The sequence below is a fragment of the Helianthus annuus genome, chromosome 10, assembly GCF_002127325.2.
Source record: "Helianthus annuus cultivar XRQ/B chromosome 10, HanXRQr2.0-SUNRISE, whole genome shotgun sequence".
In the NCBI taxonomy this organism is placed as follows: Eukaryota; Viridiplantae; Streptophyta; class Magnoliopsida; order Asterales; family Asteraceae; genus Helianthus; species Helianthus annuus.
Window position 1 is genome coordinate 119,418,822 of NC_035442.2, and position 12,916 is coordinate 119,431,737.

At 40.3% G+C, this 12,916-nt stretch overlaps 1 long non-coding RNA gene across 1 annotated transcript; it reads right to left on the bottom strand.

The window, feature by feature from the left end:
* Positions 1–2,889: 2,889 nt before the first annotated feature.
* LOC110884834 lies at positions 2,890–5,736 on the bottom strand. Its single transcript, XR_002561598.2, has 3 exons — positions 5,354–5,736; positions 5,188–5,244; positions 2,890–4,074 (listed from the first exon to the last, which is right to left on the bottom strand). It is a non-coding gene; the product is annotated as an uncharacterized LOC110884834 (long non-coding RNA).
* Between the last annotated feature and the right edge of the window lie 7,180 nt (positions 5,737–12,916).

Sequence of the window (12,916 nt, forward strand, 5' to 3'; positions counted from 1 at the left end):
CACACCGCCGACCAGACTTGTCGGCTCGACAGACCTCTTGGTATGACCTGCACTGCCGGCCTAAAATGACTTGGTATGCGAAATCAACCCGACCTGCAGTCCTCGGGCTCAACAGACCTCTGCCCATGGAACTGACTTAAACCGGGTCTGACCGCCAAACCTGACTGAACCCAGATCCTGACGTAGATCCCCACCCAGACCATTTTGACCTGAGTTGGCCTACTGCCCACCCGTAGTGTCTTGAAACCGTGTGGGTCATCGGCGTGTCCGGTCGGCTCGAAACGATGCGGGTTGGCATCGTGCCGGGTCGGGTCACGACATTACAAGTCGGCGTTGGGTTGAGACGAAGCAAGTCAGTTCGGTTCGAAATGGTGTGGGATGGTGTTGGGTTGAGTCGGATCAGGTCGAGTTGGGTGTCACACCCCAACCGATAGCAGAAATATCAGGGTGCGGCACTAGGTGAACCAGATTGCTCAAGAGAATCCATAACAACTATTAAATGACAATATTTAAAAGGTTCATTATCCCATACCAATAAACAAATATTTCACAAACAGTCATCACAGAGTTCAAATCTGTTAAACAAAACCAATCCGACAACCTAGATTTTTATTTACGGGTTTCTAGACTTCCTAATCCATTGCAGTAAACAGACCGTCAACATGTCACATATGTTAAAATAAAGTCAATACAAAAGTAAAGGTGAGTACACAAGTTTGCATAGATATAGTATAAAAAGCGTTTACGCATAGCCAGCATGTAACACGTAACGGGTGAGAACAAGTAACTTTCACAATGATACTAGCTATCCACGTGACTGCGTTGTAGAGTATGCGCGACGCAGGTTCACCGAAGCGAACCAGTGAAGTAAAGTAATGTGATCCTTAGCAACCCCTGACACATCAGGTGCTGAGTCCAAACTATAGTACTATCGTTGCTAAAGGCGGAAGGCAAGTCATCACTGTCTAACATAGCAAAAAGTATTCAACTAGTCACATATAGCATGCGGGAATGGTTAGCGTTTATAAAGTGGTTGCGTTGTGTGTTGTGTTTTGATAGAGAACGTATGTAACACCCAAAAGTGCGTTAAATGAAAATGGGTTCGAGTATACTCACGGTGCATGTCCTAATCAAGAAACACGATCCTTAATGGATTGAAGGGAGCGCCGGGCCAGCCTGCGTACGGGAACAGAAGCATAAGTCCTTCAAAGTTCTGAAACGGTCGAAAATCGGAGTGTCGGTGGGAAACAGAAGCTTCATACGAAGCTGGTGCCTTCGTACGAAGGTGTGCCTTCGTACGAAGGTGTGCCTTCGTACAAAGGTGTGCCTTCGTACGAAGGTGGATCTTCGCACACGTGGGGCTTCCGTTGTCCAAAACCGAGTGTTTTCGCGTCGTCTTCGGAAAATCGAGTGTTCATCCCTCCAACCTTAAGCTACTGATTAAACTTAGAGTTGGAGAGGTCTTTGATTACGTCACGAGTGAGAATTGGGCTGTTAGGTGTAAAACCAGGTCCGTTTAGGGTGAAAATCAAGTTTAAACAGGTTTTAAAGGGTTTCAACTTAGATTCTAACACTTGGTGAGTGTGTAATCAACTGATTTCTAACTTAGGAAGCCGTGGCTAGTCACAATACACTCGGTTAAGTGTAAATCTATTGTAAAAGAAGAAGGTTTGATGAAAAAGATGAAGATTTTTATGAAAACAAAGGAATCAAGGTGAAAAAGATAGAGTTTTAGTGAAAAAGATGAAGTTTGGATGAAAAGTAGAAGATTTTTGATGAAATCAAAGTGATTCTTGTGGAAAATCGAAGTGGAAAAAGTTATATAACTGAATAAAACTGTTAAATCTTACTTGAAAATGGTCAGGCAGCAATTCGGCAGAGTTTCGGTCTGAAATCAGCAAGTGAGAATGAATGAGGAGGGGCTTGGGTATTTATAGAGGAGCTGGGTTTGAATAGGAAGCCTTCGTTCGAAGCAGCTGCCTTCGTACGAGGCCAGCTGGCTTCGTTCGAAGGTGCTGTGTTGTGCAATCTTTTCCTCGTTTCGCGCTTATGATGCTCATTTAACGCGTTTTGTTCCGTTAATTGGTATTGGTACTTTAAGTAATTTAGTGTAACATCGTGTTTCGGGTCGTGTTGTGTTTTAGAGTGATAAATCGAGTTGTGCGAGTAGCGTTGAGTTTGATGTATAAATAAATATGAGAAAACAACAAACATATTCATTACCTAAAATTTTATGCGAGCTAAACTGAAGTTTAAAAAGAAAGGTTTTTTATACGAAAGGAAAATGGACGACATTGTAAAGTTTCACTTATAATGTTTGTAGGTTGACAAGCATAGTAAATAATACACAAAATAAGAATTGTAAACGTTTAAGCAACTTGTTTTGGCACACATTCACATTTTGTTTTTTTTTTTCCCAAAAATCAATGGTTTTAATATGAATACAAATATGTTACTGTTATAGTAACATAGTAATTCTGCACTCGAGGCAATCTCAGCACATGCGGTCTGACCCACGACAGGGGTACGTTGGTTCGACTGTAACTCGACGAAAACCAGTTAGTTTAACTGGTACCTATTAAAATGGCGTCAACCAAATCGGTTGTTCCCGGTCCGATACGGTCTCAAAAGCATTGGAAATTATTATTATTATTATTATTATTATTATTATTATTATTATTATTATTATTATTGATATATTATTATTGCTGGGAATTACACAGTAGCAGTCAATGTGGGTTCTGATATATTATTATTGCTGGGAATTACACAGTAGCAGTCGATGTGGGTTCAGTAATGTCTGAGCCCGTCAAACCATGGAGGCTTACGCCTTGAATACGAGGTTGGCAATACGAGAACAACAAGGAGAAGCATGTAAAGACATAACAAAAAGTAGTAAAACCATTTAAATAACTCATGCTTAGATGTGTGAACAAAAGCAACATAGGTGACAAACATACCAGAAACCAACAGTACAGTAATAACATAGTAAAGATGATGTTTTAAAGAAATCAACAATTTGATGAGACTAAGGTCTGTAGGAAAACCACGCCTATGTAGCCTCGAAACCAACTGGATGCGTAATAACATTCTAAGGGTTGTTGTCAACTCGTATTTCATAAAGCTTTCGTGAGTTACTCATCACCAAAAAAAGTTCCATTGGTCATGTAGTGGGTGACGGTTAGCCACAGTGCTAAGGGTATGGGGGGGACTGTAGGAGTTGAGAAGTGTTTGACCCAGTGTTCTCCTTGTAGGGCCCATAGTGTCAGTGACATATCTTGATGGCCAGTCCACAGAACCATGTGAAGAGACTTCTGCACATCGACTAAAATGCCTTGGAAAATCCCCGAGGATGGTACTGGCAGGAAGCTAATCTCCGTAACCTCCTCAGTGTTGGTACCAAACCCAACAACAACACTTTTACCCACTACCCAACATTTGCAGACGGTAAAGTACAAAGTGTCACCGCATACGGTACTAGGTGACCAATAGAATCTGCACGTTTGGTATTTTAGGGTTAGTTTCGAAGCCTATTTTTCACCAGCTTCCTAGTTGTCTAGAGTAGATATGGGCTGATAGCAGATCTGATGTTCGAGATAAATGCAGTAGTCTGTAGTCGTTAGATGCACCATTGTACAAGCCAACGGTATCTGCTATATCTTTATACAGGCCATGGCCAGCTGGGGTTGCCAAAAGCCTGTGTGCGCCAGTCGTGGGATTCCAGAGGAGTAATTCATGTGTATGCTGTCCAGATGTGACATCACCATGACATCCCTTATTTTAGCTTGAAACGGGAGCGGAAGTATAGTCTATGGGCCGTAGTCAGCAATCTCAAAATCCATCGGGTGAACATGGCAATTGAGGTCACGAAGAAATAGGGTTCTTTGATTACTCGGGATCGATGAGCGTGAACAGTGAGCTTTTTCAAAGTTGCGTGTTGACAGTAGCGCACGCCATTCCTTGCAGACACTTTTAGATCGGGCGGCAGTCTTCTCTGGAACCCTTGTAAGTATGCCAAAAATGATCACTTCGACAGGTAAGTCAGGCATCGTGGTAGGCTGCCTGTAAGTGCTCCTGCAAATGCAATCCATCCGTAGCATTAAACAAATTTCTGGATACGGATACATAACACGCAAGGTGGCAAAACAGGCGTAAAATACAAGAGTTGGGTGAAACCTGACAGCTAAACGGAAGTCAAATGGCCTAAGTAACGTTGAATATATTACATGCTAGGCAATTTAAAACATAGTAATAACCCATTTCACCCACCAGGTATGCACCTAAATGATTTGCCGATCCTACCAAGTCTAACTAGCCTTAAATGTAGTAGACGGGGCACGATTTTTAAAACATAGTCAGTGGTTGTATCTGAACCAAAAAGTATCGTTAAAACGGTCAATTTCGAAGTGGGGTAATTTCACATATTCATCCTTACATTAGTAAAAACGTAGTAGACGGTGCACGATTTTTAAAACATAGTTTGTGGTTTGTATCTGTACCAAACAGTACGGTTCAAACGGGTCAATATCGAACTGGGGTAATTTCACATATTCATCCCTACATTAGTAAAATATTATATCATCTTAAAACAAAAAATACTAATACATGAGTTTCAATATTGTTTAAGACATGATATGAAAGTGCACGATCTTTATATATGTTATTGTTTTTTTTTTTTTTTTAAAAAGGTAGATTTCTTTTTAACCATTTGGCGTTTTACTTACGAAGTCGATTTCATAGTAGCTGAAAAGAAAAATATATTTATCCAAGTCTAAATAAAGTTGACTTATCTATCCCTGATTCTATTATGCCTCTAGGTTATTTGTAAAGGTCTGGGCTTCAGTTACTTTCTAAATGCACAGTGAATCAATTTATAAAAATGCACATTTTTGATAGTTTTGACCCACATAAATAAAAAGTTAGATGTGAACTGTTTTTTTCTATAGCAAATTAAATTTTCTTTGGTTCAAACAAGTGATTTTCAAGCTAGGCTAATTTCACGTATTCATCCCTAGCTTAGTAATATTTGAAATGCATCTAAATTTGTAGATAGCAAAATGATTCCAACAAAGATCAGCCTATAAAATTTTCAATACATTCAAAACCAACGTAATATCTATCAGAATGTAGGTAAATAAATTCAAAACCAAATTTTGATAGGATACCAAAACAGGACATAATTCGCACCTGAGATTTGGGGATTCCGGTTGCAGGGCTATGAAATTACGGAGCCGTGGGGAGGACCTGCTTCACAGTTGATGAAATTAAAAGTGAGTGGAAGGGTTATGTACAAGAAAAGTAGAAATTCAAACCTGAGTGTAGCCTTATGTACAAGAAAAGTAGAAATTCAAACCTGAGTGTAGCCAAATCAAACTACAAATGACTACCCAGTTCCATGATGGGTTCGATGTTAAATAATTGCAGGTATGAAACGTATGTGGTTATTGATTTCAGCAGATTGGTGTATTAAATTAGGTATTGGGTTTCAATGTTTGGTTTGAATCATCAGTATTGAATTCCTTTGCAGCTGTAGAGATTCAATCATAAAGCCTAATTGAAGAGAACGATTGAGCTGAAGAAACTGATGATAACATTTGGAGGATTCAATATCTGAAAGGGGGATGTAAGGGTGTGAATACGATGCATCAATAAACACTAACACTGTGTGACAACTCGAGTTTCCAAGATTCGATTTCCGCATTAATTGCAAGTTAACTGTTTAGTTGTTTGCTTGTTTGCCTTGTAATTGTACACACTAAATTATATGTGGAGATGTTTGTTTGATATGTTATGTATTTAGTATGATTAGAGTGTTTGGTTGCATGAACTTGTAAACTATTTAACTTGTAAACTATTTAAGATTAAAAACCAAACCGACGAAACAACTCGACGAAACAAAGAGTTTCGCCATCAATCAACCCGACGAAACAACTGTGTTTCGCCATAGATCATTTCGATGAAACAGGGCATTTCGTCATCTTCACCTCGACGAAACAGGTGTTTCGCCGGCACAATGTACACCGAAGCCCAGTTAGGGCCCAGTACGTTGTTTCGTGTATAATTACGTGAAACGGTTTCAGTTTCACACACTTTTGGCAAAAACCGAAACCCTAGAGCTCTCTCCTCTGTGTGACGGCAGTTTGAAGTTCTCGAAGCTATTCTTAGCAATCAACCCGTTATTTCTCCTATCTCGGTTAGTGTTAATCATTGTGTTTACTTGTGTGGAATCATCATTAACTGTGTAATTGAAATCAGATTGGATTGATTACTAAGTAATATTCATGTTCATGTTTAGATGATGAATCAGTTATAATAGGGTCGAGGTTATCGGATTACAGACTCGTATGTCGAGATTTGGATTGCTTGATGATTTGTTGATTAGTGGATAGGGTTTTGATTTGGTTGAATCCGTGAACCGTATGCTAGATTGTTAAGATTATAATACATGATTTCTGTATGATTGAATGTTTGCTGTAAACTGTTGATCGGCGATTAGGGTTTGCTATGATTGAACTGTTATGCGACGTAACTGACAACTTGGGCGAAACGCATATCATGGCGAAACTGGCACGGCGAAACAAATATGTTTCGCCGAGGGTAATTGCGACGAAACAAGGGGTGTTTCGCCAAAGATAATCACGACGAAAGGGATGGGTTTCGTCGAAGGGTTGCACGACGAAACAAGTGTGTTTCGTCAAAAGGGTAATCTGCACAGTAACTTAGTTAAGTCTGTTAAGAGTTAACTGGGTTAGTTAACTGCAGTTAAATGTTAAGCATGACTTCTATGAACTTGAATACGTGCTTTGTGCTATTCGTGATTGCTGATCCAATACCACGGTGATTGTATATGCATACGTGAACTTCGTGAATATAAACTGATTATGTACACGTGCGTACTTTAGGACTTAACTGATTATTTGCGAGCACATACTTTAGCATACCGAGCAAACCAAAGTGAGTTCACACTCTTTCCAAGGCATGGGATTCCCAAGGGTTGGGAATGGGTAAATGAACTATACGATAACTACAACTATCCTCTGGGAGTAGGATGCCAAGAATACACACTGGACCAAACCTCTATCATTGAAGTCCCTCATTATATCGACTTAATCGCCGAGGCCTATGGCGAGCGGGTCATTAGTTAATAGCGCTATTAGGTTTAACAAACCTCACACTGTGTCGTTCGAACGGGCGTGTACTAATGGACTATGGGCAAAGGGTCAATGCTGATAGACATTGACTTGGGGCACCTCTTACATTTTCGTAGCAGTCGATACACTCGGTCTGGTAACACATGGGAAGCCCCCACTAATATTCGCACACATGTCTGGGAGACCGCGATACGAATTAATACGATACATGGCTTACAAAACGAACACATGATTTACGAAACGAATACTTTAACCATACAACCAACTGTGAACTCGCTCAACTTTGTTGTTGACTCTCTGTTACATGCCTTGCAGGTCGCTAGGTACTCATGGAGCTTGCACAGGGAGGCGCGATCGTTGTGGGACATGGCAGTGTGTGCCATGCTAAAAACATTACTTTATTTCGTACTTAATACTTACATTGGGTTTTACAATTATGCTTCCGCTAAACACTTAACAATGTTTTTGATTTGAATCACCTTTCATATTGTATGGTTGATTTTACTTATTATTTGTTATGTTCAATATGATTGGTGGCTTGATCCTGGTCAGTCATACCTCCAAGCGGTGGTACTCCGCGTGTGGATTTTGGGGGTGTGACACACTATTAATCACGTAACACGATAATTTTTCTTTAAATTTTAAAACAAAACTATGGTAGTACCATACTCAAATAAACGAAAATAATATGTGGTTTAAAAGTCAACAATATATTTAAAGAATTGTAACATATGTTTTAAAAGTTATACTCACTTATATAAAGTCTTAAAATTTTATAAAATGACCTTTTCATCCTAATTTAATATATATTATAATATAGAGATTAGGATCAAATACAAAGGCTCTTTAAAATAAGAAGTGTATAAAGGCTTCTAAAAAACCCACTACAAAAAAATAAAACCTAAACTGGGGGGGGGGGGACGGGTGGTCCATAGGACAACCCTTAAGTGTGTTAAAATACAAGTTAATTCCCTATTTAATCATGTAATTGTCTTGAATTAGATGACTACAGTTGCTTATGTTTCAGGTGCGTTTGGAGCTTAAAAACGAAGAAAACGCTGGTTTGGATGGAATTGAATCGAGCGGGATACACAAGGATGGAAAGAAGAAACAAAAGAAAGAACTCAGGGGTCCATCGTAAATTACGGTGGCTACGCCACCGTAATTTACGGTAGCCCCTGAATCCTTCCATTTCTCCACCGTAAGGCAGTAGTGGAACAACGTACCAATCCTGAAGCTACCGTAATTTACGGTAGGTACCGTAAATTACGATAGAGCCTGACGCAAAAAGTGTACTGCCCTATAATAAACCGTTTTCAAGTGTCTTTTCATATCTATCATCATTGGGAACGTTTCTCTGGAGTTCTTGGGCGAAATTTAGCTTGTGCAAGTAATTGGGAACATTTCTAAACAATTCGGTTTGTATTTTGATTCATATGAACATTGATTTTGTTGGAATGATGATTCACCAAGCCATGTCCGGCTAAACTTTCGGTGATCATCTTAGGTGAAGGTTTCTACTATGACTTTTGTGTGTTTCCTTTTATTTCTAGAATAGTAAACTTGGTGTGTTGCTATGTTTATTATGGTGTATGAATGTTTGATTGTAATTTGTTTATTGATGTTTTGATTCTAGTCTAAATCGTACGTTCTAGGTGTCGTTGACAATCGAGATATCACGGGAAGGGTTAGTGTTGGATATTGATTAATTGATCATCGGGTAACAATCTCGCATTTATATAATCCGAGTACTTTGTTCCCTTTTGTCACAAAAAATGTTTATGCATGAGTTATTGTTATGGGTGAAATTCTGAGCCCATATCCTGAGAAATATCTTGGATTATATCTTGGTTATATGATATCTGTTCACATCCGGGATGCTGATTCAGGATATTGGTAACATCCTGAATGGTATCCTCAGGATCACTAACGGATTATGTGCAGGTACGTGGGTTAGAAGCTAGCAACGTTCACAAGGAATCATTTCACGGAAGACTCGGTCCAAGTCGTTCGGATAAAGACGTTAAAGCCGCATTACTCGGTCTATAACGTTTACAATGGAATATTCGGAGCATCCCATATTTATAGGAATTTTCGTTTGTAATCTGTTACTATAAATAGGTGGGTATACCAGATCGATTAGGACATCACATCAACACTCACTACACTCTTACACTTGTTCTTTAGCAATTTTCACTCTCGCATTGTAACACTTAGCGATCTGGTCAATATCCTGCACTGTATCCTGAAGTTTAAAGCAATAAGAAGAATAAGGCAGCTGTGATTGTCAGCTCCCGAGGTTTTATGCCGGCGATCTAGATTGATCAAGGGCTTTCCTCGTATATCTCGTGTCACCCCCTTTACTTTTTGCTCACTGTTTAATCATAGATACAGCTCAATATCCTGAGCCGTATCCTGAATACTATTTTTCCAAACAACTTAACCAACATATTTTCAACACACTTTTTAGCACACTACCTCACTTAACTAATTTGATCACTTAATTGCTTCGGTAATTTTTGGCCAAAACAATTTGGCGCCCACCGTGGGGCAAGTGGTGCTCTCTTTACTAAATTTTTTTGTGAAATCGCTAATCAGTTTTCTGTTTTCAAAACTTTTTGCCACATTGTTTACAATGGCCTCAAGATCAAACATGAGCTCCTCCACTGTGTCTGCTACAACTTCTGCTACTACTAGTCCGGTGCTTCCACCACCTCCTCCAAGGATGCAATCTTCTTCACAACCTCAGGATGTTATCCCTACTCGGAGTATTCAGGGATCTGCTCCGATTTTGGCTTCTAATGATGAAATTCTAACCTTATTTGGAAGTATGCAGGAACAAATGAGGCAGCAACAGGAAACAAACCAAATGCTGTTGAGGGAAATACAACTCATGAAGTCTGGCTCGAGCAGATCTGCCGAGGATATCGTCACCCCACTACAACCCAGAACTTTGAACTTCAGTTCGGCTGTGTACACTGAGGATAATAGGGGGAATATTGTGCCCAGCCTTCCTCAGAATCATACTCCTGAAATACCCTCCTCGGTCAGAATGTCAACCATGAGGAGCTCAGGATATGCTTCAGGATATGGGCAGAATCCTCAGATGGGTAATGTGTCAAATAATAATAATACTCATGCTGCTAACAATAGTGGATCTTTGCAGGATACAGGTGTAAGATCAGCATTTACCAGGGAGCTTCAGAAGTTGAAGGACATGATATCCAGCGTGCCTGGAGTGGTCCAGCCAATCCCGAAAGTGTCCCAAGACAGCCACAAGATTTCTCGCTTTGCATATCCTATCTGTGATGCTGAGATCCCAAAGAGATTTCAAACCCCCAACATGAAGCTTTATGATGGAACTACGGATCCTGAAGAACATATTGCCCAGTATAGGGAGAGAATGGAGATTAATCCTATCCATCCGGAGCTCAAGGAAGCTTGCTTGTGCAAGGGTTTTGGTTCTACCTTAACAGTATCGGCCTTGAAATGGCTCCTAAATGTTCCTTCTCATTCGATTACATCATTTGATCACCTAGTGAATTTATTTAATAGTCAGTTTTCTTGTAGTAGAAGCTTTAAAAAACTAACAAGTGACCTTTACAGGATAACACAGGGGCCACAAGAATCCCTAAGGGATTATGTGAACAAGTTCAGTCGGGAATCTTTAGACATTCCACATCTTGATGTTGCAACAGCTGTGCAAGTTTTCAAGATGGGGCTGCAAAAAGATTCTCAATTTTACCAAGACCTTGTAATGAACCCATGCAGGAACTTGGACGAAGCTCGAAACAGGGCCCTAAGATATATTCGATTGGAGGATGACAGAAAGATGCAAGAGAGGATGAACTCATCCAACACCTATGAGACAACTAACAGGAAGTCAGAATCCTCATTTAAGCCATATCGCCCTAAGCCATATGGTAGAAATGAAAATAAGAAAGTGAATGCTGTCGAAGATGAGGATCCTGAAGAATATCCTGAATTATCTGAATATTGCTTTTCTGTTAACATTCCTGAATTGATGTATGCCATGCAGGGTTTAGGAGACAAGGCGAGGTGGCCTCGAAAGAATCAACAAAAAGCTGATTGGAAAGATAAGTCAAAATGGTGTGCCCTCTACGAAGATTTCGGACATGTGACTGAGGATTGCATTGCCCTAAGGAAAGAAATAAGCTATCTTCTGAGCAAGGGGCATCTGAAAGATCTCTTAGGAAGAAAGAAGAATAAGGGTCAGGATACTGAGAAGGATCCTGAACGAGCAGCCTCACCTCCCGCGGATGCCAAGATAATCAACTTCATTTCGGGAGGATCCGACATTTGTGGGACTTCGTATTCGGCGGCGAAGAGACATGCAAAAGAAGCTAAGGCTGAAAGGGGAGACAAACTTGTCAGGATGACTACCCTCACAACTGACAAAGTGATCACATTTGATGCTGATGATAGGGATACTGTCTAGGATCCTCATCATGATGCTCTAGTAATAACGTTATATGTGGCTAACCATTTTATACGCAGGATATTGGTTGATAATGGCAGCTCCGTCAATATAATCCAACTAGAGACTCTGAAGAGAATGAATGTATCTCCGATGGATATCACTTCGAAGTCCACCGTGCTTGCTGGGTTCAGTGGAGAGGCTAGGAACACAGTGGGAGAGATAAAGTTACCAGTATATGTTGAAGGAGTCAACTCGATACAACGTTTCTGTGTGATGGATTCTCTATCCTGCTATAACATCATACTGGGAAGACCATGGATTCATGATATGAAGGCCGTGCCATCAACATATCACCAATGCATCAAGATCCCTACCCCTTGGGGAGTTGTCAAAGTCGATAGTGATCAGCAGGAGGCGAAAGAATGTTACTCATCCTCGATGAAATCCTCGACCAAGCCTAGTGCAGCATAGCAATTAAAGATGCGGGCCCAGGATATCGTGGAGGATCCGGAGCAGGATGTGAAGAAAATTATCCTGGATCAGGATAATCCTGATATCTCGGTGCTCGTAGGAACCAATATCCCTCAGGATATTGAAGAGCAGTTAACTAACTTTTTGAAATGCAGGATGTCAACGTTTGCATGGAAGCATGAGGATATGACAGGTATATCCAAAGACATTATCACTCACAAGCTTGGAATTGACAGTTCATTCAAGCCTGTTCAGCAAAAAAGAAGGAAATTTGCTCCAGAGCGGAATACTATTATCCAAGAGGAAGTTGAAAGACTGTTGAAGTCCAGGATGATCAGAGAAGTTAAATTTCCAAGATGGCTAGCAAACGTAGTCGTGGTACAGAAGAAAAATGGGAAATGGAGAGTCTGTGTAGACTACACAGACTTGAACAAGGCTTGTCCTAAAGACCCATTTCCTCTTCCTCACATTGATGCAATGGTGGATGCTACTGCCGGGCATGAAATGTTGACCTTCATGGATGCATCCTCAGGATTTCAGCAAATTCAAATGGAACCTTCTGACCAGGAGGATACTGCCTTCATGACACCAACAGGTATTTATTGTTATACGGCTATGCCTTTTGGTTTGAAAAATGCAGGTGCAACATACCAGAGATTGGTAAATATGATGTTTAAAGACAAGCTGGGGGACACCATGGAGGTATACATTGACGATATGGTGGTAAAATCAAAGAAATCCCAGGATCACCTCCAGGATATTAAAGGAGCATTTGATATCCTGGACCAATATAACATGAAGCTAAATCCTGCTAAGTGTCATTTCGGAGTGGGGGCAGGAAAATTTCTAGGAT